Source organism: Alexandromys fortis, unplaced genomic scaffold, assembly GCF_014885135.2.
Source record: "Alexandromys fortis isolate MF-2015 unplaced genomic scaffold, M_Fortis_MF-2015_v1.1 scaffold_168, whole genome shotgun sequence".
In the NCBI taxonomy this organism is placed as follows: Eukaryota; Metazoa; Chordata; class Mammalia; order Rodentia; family Cricetidae; genus Alexandromys; species Alexandromys fortis.
The window spans coordinates 588,755-595,606 of record NW_026068058.1 but is presented as its reverse complement, the minus strand read 5'-3'; the positions used below and the strand labels follow the sequence as shown (position 1 = coordinate 595,606).

The window sequence follows — 6,852 nt, the reverse complement described above, 5'->3', positions numbered from 1 at the left end:
TTAAATGTTTGTGATGATCAATTCATCCCCATTTCCTTTGACTGCCGATGCTTTCAGTGTTTAAGAAAATGTTTAGCTCAAGGTCACAAAGGGACTGGGGGTGTAGTCATAGAGACACAAGCCATAGCTTCATCCTATCTTCTGTGAAAACTCCTTCAGCCAATAGCCTTTAAGATACCGTCCCACTTTGGGCGTGGTCTCTAGTACTATAAATGTAGACGAAAAGTGTACTTCTTGGCTGCTGGATTCAGTTCCAGTTCCCAACACATGCAAAGAACTGCAGATTGCTACTCTTTCTGTGAGTTTATCCCTGGATAAATAAACCTTTTTATATTCCATTCCGGGCTATTTGGAACTCTTTTGTGTGCCAACAAATTGGCTCCCAACCCCACAAAAACTTCTGCTTATTTCTGACTGTTTCATCAAAGAGCCTTGTAGGTTTAGCTGTTGCATAGGACTTTGATCCAACTTCTGTTAATTTTTGTATATTATATGAAATAGGGGGGGCAATGGTGTGTGTTTGCCAATGGGTGCCCAGTTGTTCCAGCACCATTTGTTGGAAAGCACCCATTTTCTGTACACTTCTTTCTTCCCGTTCATATCTTCACACTGGAGCATTGCCTAAGTCATGCAACTTTGGTCAAGTTAACTCCTCAGACTCCTGAGTTTTCATTGTTAATATAAGACAGACATATCTACAGATGCTGTCTGACATGGCAGGGTGTGAGGAGCACTCTAGATGATAGAGTAGACGACGGATAAACACGTAAGTGCTCCTTGTTTGCTACAGTCTCTGTTATTCTTCCCCTTGGCATTTGATGGACACACCCTTTCCCTGGAACTCTTTTGGACCCTTCCTTCAAAAAACAATTCCCTTTTATATTTTGTGCTGCATGAGAGTAGGCAGCTGTTTGCTTTTGTCTCTATTTTAAAAAAGATTTATATATATATATATATATATATATATATATATAGTGTTTTGCCTGTGTGTCTGTCTGCACACCAGAAGAGGGCACCAGATCTCATTATAGATGGTTGTGAGCCACCATGTGGTTACTGGGAATTGAACTCAGGACTTCAGAAAGAGTAGCCAGTACTCTTAACCTCTGAGTCATTTCTCCAGCCCTTGTTTTTGTTTCTTAAGCATCTCCAATGTGTTGGGAGCACTCTAGACTCAAGAACTCCTTTGATAGTCTATGACATATATTGTGTGAATTAGAGGTTTGCCCTTGACATTGAAGCTTCTTTTCCCAGATAACTTCTTATAACAAGTTGGAGAGAGAGAGAGAGAGAGAGAGAGAGAGAGAGAGAGAGAGAGAGAGAGAGAGAATATGTTTACTTTGGGTCTCAATTCTGCACACAACACACATAACTTGTGGCAGACAGCCTCTAGAGAGGCCCCTCAATGATCCCCATCTGCTGGTATTCACATTTGCACACTTAGTATGCGTGCCTATCTCTTGAGTATGGATGGGTCCCCCAACCTAACTTTTAACAACAATACATCAAAGATGACTGCAATTGTAGCTCACCCTTGCTAGCTGACTTTCTACTGCCCTCTTGGTTTTCACTCTCTGATGAGGCAAGTGAACATTTTGGGGAGTCACACAAGGCATGATGAGAGCTGTCTCAGACTGGCAGTCTCCAGGCATTGAGTCCTGCCAACAATCCTTCCTCCCTTGAGCTTCAGATGAGACCCTAACCCTGGACTAAAACTTGGTTGTGTCTTTGCAAGAAGCCTGGATCTAAGAGCCTGACAATGCTGTGCCTAACCTCCTGATCAAGATAGGCTGGGACATGATGAACGAAATGTTGCTCTGAGCCACCTGCTCCCCAGTAGGTAGGCAGTTCCCATATTACTCCATATTGTTTGCGCATGTCCCTGAACAGTTTGGGTTTCGAAAGCTTGGTCCCCAACATGGTGATGTTCCAACATGGTGGGGTATTGAAGAGGTAGGGCCTAATGGGAGGTGATTAGGCATTTACGAGGGTGTGCTGGCTAGTTTTTATGTCAATTTGACCCAATCTAGAATCATTTTGGAAGAGGAAACCTCAACTGAGAAAATGCCCCCATCTGATTGTTCTGCGGGCAAGCCACGGTGCATTTATTGATGAGAGAGTCCCAGGACAATGTGGGTGATGCTACCCCTGGGCAAGTGGTCCTGGGGTACATAAGAAGGCGGGCTGAGCAAGTCTTGAGGGGCAAGCCAGTGAGCAACAGTCCTCTGTAATCTCGGCTTTAGCTCCTGCCTCTCGCTTCCTGCCCTGTTTGAATTCCTGCCTTGACTTCCCTGGATGATGAACTGTGATGTGGAAGTGAAATAAACCCTTTCCTCTCCAAGCTGATTTTGGTCAGGGTGTTATCACAGCAATAGAAATTCTAACTAAGATGCATGAAGTGTTTTCCCTATTTCTGTCTTTGTCTCTGTCTGTCTGTCTGTCTGTCTGTCTGTCTGTCTGTCTGTCTCTGTCTCTCTGTCTCCAGAGACTGGGTTGTCATAAGAGAAACTGATACTCCTGAATCTTCTTACCTCTTGTATCCCCGTGTGACTTTCTTCTCCCTCGCCCTCTGTCCTCCCTTGTATGGACCCCGCCCCTTTCACGCACTTTCAGTATATTACACCATCTTCCATGAAGCCATGCCAGAGTGGACCAGAAACCATCACCATGCTCTTAGACTCTAAAACCATGAAGAAAATGGACTCCTTTCTTCTAGAAACTACTCAGCCTCTGCTATCTTGTTATGAGACAGAAAACAGACTAAGCTAGCCCTCCCTAATGTCGTGCCACTTTATCAAAAGGGACATTCTAGAAAATGAAACATTTCTAGATATTGTGGCTTTATTGGTAGTAAGGTTTTATCTGCAGAAGTATAGATGCTTGGAACACAGGGAAATCAGTAGACTCACAACTACTTAAAAAAATTTACTTCTTTGATGTATTTTATTTATGTTTTATTTGTATGTACATCTGCACACCAGAATAGGACATCAGATCCCATAGAAAACTGTGAGCTGCCATGTGGGTGCTGTGAATTGAATTCAGGACCTCTGGAAGAGCAGCCAGTGCTCTTAACTGTTGAGCCATTTCTCTAGCCCCTGAATTTTTTAAACTATTCTGTCCATTCATGTCTGTAGAGGACTGGTGAAGGCCCTGGGAAAGGGTCTTAGAGTGATCATGTTTACCCAGCGCCCCCCCCCCCAGTTCCACATGTTGATTACTGGGGTGGGAAGTGACGTCTTTGTGAGTCTATAGGCAAGGCAGTCCCACCATGCAGACATCAAGTCCAGACGATGTAAGATCCAAGCTGTGTTGACATGTGAAGACATGCTTCTTGTTTTAATTCTGCTCGATATGGGGCATTCTGTTACAATACAATATAAACAGATCATGAAGTACCTCAAAAAAAAACCCAACAAGAAAGTATATATCCTGGCCTAATGGCATCTGTGTGACAGAGTCTTATAGTAGCTGAGTTACTGAACCACCCAGAGAATTGTGACTGTCTGGGCAGCCCTAGCATGGGAGGACAGAAACTGCCAATCTGCTATGGTTTATGAGAGAAAAATAGGGCTGATGAGATGGGTCAGTGGGTAAAGGCACTTGCTGAACCAACCTGTTTTCCTGGGTTTGATGCCCCAGAACCCACATTAAGGAAGAGAACCCACCCCTCCAAAACTCCTTTTCACATGTACACCTTGGCACACCAACCCACCCATAGTCACGCATGCAAACAAAATATCAATTAAATTTGTTAAAATAGAGAAATAATAATATTCTACATTTACTTGTGTCTTTCTGCACAGTAGAGACCACTTTATATTCTTTGGCATATAAGCCTGTAGTTAGTAATCACTCAGTCAATGTTTGCTGGTTCACCCGATATAATCACCCCTAAGTTAAGGCTGGGGCTAATGAAGGATAGCAGACTCCATCAAAGGTGACTACTACTTACGTTTAAGGTTTTGCAGAAAGACTGGATGCGATTTTGTCCCCATGGAGAAAATTTGTGCTGAAAACACAGAAGGAGGAATTCAGTTAAGAGAATCCAGGTAGAACATGTCCCAACTTGCCATCAAACCGGCAGGGAGACTGCCTCTTACCTTGACTGGATCCAGAGACGAACATCAGAATGGTTCTGAAGTGATGATACAAGCTGCCTCCCCTGGGTGTTCAACAGTCTAAGGTAAAAGAAACTTGCTGGGTTGAGAACTTAGTCTTCATACATGACTCTGCTCGTAGGTAAACGTCTCTTACTTCCTCAGAACTCATAATTAGATGCAAAAAACTATGCAGTCTAGGTCAGAAATTCAATAATCTTGTTGCACGGATTAAAAGACAAACCAAACCATTCAAATAAGCAAATGAAAACCTCAATATCCACAGCTGAGGGTAGAGCCGGAGTGGTCACCTCAAGATCCATGGCTGAGCATGTAGCATATAGGTTATGAGTGACCCCTGGGTTTGCTTTCCAACACCAGGTGAAAAAAATAAAGAGCATCAACAAACTACCAACCACAAAAACAAGTTACAGAAACCTGAGTAGACTCACCACAGTCTCATGGTTGGTAGGTTGCATGGTTGGTAGACTAGAACAAAGTACCCTCTCCTTACCACCCTCTCATAATCCGCCCTGAACTGAGACAATCTGTAAACACAGGACAGTTTCTAGCAGTAGATGCCAGAGCAGCCAGGGACTTCCCACACTCTGGGGGTGAAGCCCAGCTGAGAACAAACATGGGAGTGCCTGGGATACTGGCCCATCTCCTTGCTTTCCCTCGAGGCTCTAAGAGTTGGGAGTTCATCAACAGCATGAGGCATCTTGTTCCTATTCTCTCGACTGGGCGGTCCTGGCAGAACTCCTCATTTCCTGGAAAGGAGTAAGTTTTTAATCTCTGAGCTCAAATTCAATTTGGATAAGAGGTAAGAGAGCTGAATCCTTCCAAAGAGGATTCTTTCTTCTTCCTACGTACCTCTGATGTGTCCATCAATGGAAAATTAGGGTGCCGGTCCCTGTAGCCTTGAGCAGCCTTGAGCAGAGATCTAGGGGGTAGAAAGAACCCAGGCAGAGCCAGACTCTTTTCCTAAACCTGTCGGCACAGACTTGGGGTCCCCATGTTGGGTCTCATATCAATTCACTTCTTCTAAGAAGCCCCAGTGCCTCAGCTGTGTTTTGAATGGGCCCTGCCATGTTCATGTGTCCAGAACAATAATTGCTGAATTCATATGTTAATACATCTGGAGGTGCAACCTTTGGAAAGTAATTAGATTAGTTCATAAGGGTCTGGCCTCCACAATGACATTAGAGATTTGTAAAACAAAAACAAACAAGAACCAAAGAGAAGCCTATAGTAGCATTCTAGCCCTGTCTTCCATGTAAGAAAGGCCTGAGTAGGAGCAACTGAAGCTGACTTTTTTGTACTTTTCAGCTTCTAAAAACACAACATACATGCACACACATACACATGTGTATGGTTGCTTTGTTCTACATGTATGTCTGTGCACCATATGCATGCCTGGTGTCCACTGAGGCCAGAAGAGGATATCAAATCTCCTGGTACTGAGCTATAGACAGTTGTAAGCCACTATTTTGGTGCTGGAAGTCAAACCTGAGTCCTCTGGAAGAGAAGCCAGTGTTCTTAGCAGTTGGGCTATCTCTCCAACTGCCCTAACTATGTTTTTTTTTTTTTAAAACAAATTTGTAAATATTTATAAATTATCCAGTTAGAAGCATTGTGTTGTACCAACAAGAAGTTGATTAGACAATGCCCTGGCCCTGGATTAGATGTCTTTCCTAGGTGCACCTACAATACTCTGTTCTCCCCATTCCTAGCCCTACCAGCTGGGCTGTGATGGCTTGCTTGCTCGTGTGTAGCCCTCACACTTGTAAGAAAATGGAAATGGTGGGATTTGGCAGAGGAGAAATAGACCCCATCAGAGTTGCAAATATAGTCCCCAAGGCATTCTGAGCTGGGTCTCAGCTTGTGATAAGGAGATCAGGCTTCTCTTTTCCTTCATATAGAATGCAGCACCGCTTTGGGTATTCCCAGCACCGCTTTGGGTATTCCCAGCGAGGGCCCAAAATGATCCACCAACTGAAACTACCAGGAGCTGGAAGATGGGACTCTCTCAAGCCAGGTGGATAGCCACAGCACCCACCAACACCGTGAAGACAGCGTCTCCTCTTTTGTCATTATTATTATTTTTTTTTCTCAGTGCTGTGATTGAACCCAGGGCCTTGTGCACATTAAGCAAGTACTCTACCTTGAGCTATAACCCAAGTCAGAGAGTTTCTGGTTGTTGCGGTAATACTTCGAATGTGACCGGACACTGAGCTGGCATTTCACGTTAATGAATGACAGCATTCTCAGAGCTGCAAATACCAGGTCCTCCAGACTTCCTTGTGCAACCTGCTTTTTCTCTGCTGCACTCCTCCAGCCCCAGCTGCTCCAAGTCTCTCCGTCCTAAAATGTGACACTAGAACTTAATGCCATTTTCCAGAGTGGCTTGAGTCATGGCTCATAGAAACCACTTTCCTATGCGTATGAAACCAGTAACCTCTTGTGTTTATATTAATAAAACTCCAGGTCTTTCTCCCAGAAACATCATTCTGTTTTTCTTCACCCTCTTTTAAAACTCTGTGTATGTTGCACGTGTATATGTGTGTGTGTGTATATATGTATGTATATATGTATATGTGTGCACCTATGTGCATACACATGATCATGTGTGTGAGATGATGAAAGGAAACAAAAAATCTAAGTGCAGGGCCTAGCACATACTACGTTTTATTCAGTGTCATCTTGACAGACTTGACCACAGATCCCACCCGCTGAGACCAGCAGACAGACC

General features: G+C 43.9%; 1 long non-coding RNA gene across 1 annotated transcript; it reads right to left on the bottom strand.

Annotated features, from left to right (window-relative positions):
* Positions 1–3,000: 3,000 nt before the first annotated feature.
* Positions 3,001–4,760, bottom strand: LOC126487339 (uncharacterized). The gene is made up of 4 exons (XR_007588343.1): positions 4,553–4,760; positions 4,104–4,181; positions 3,956–4,012; positions 3,001–3,364 (listed from the first exon to the last, which is right to left on the bottom strand). It is a non-coding gene; the product is annotated as an uncharacterized lncRNA (long non-coding RNA).
* Positions 4,761–6,852: the final 2,092 nt, after the last annotated feature.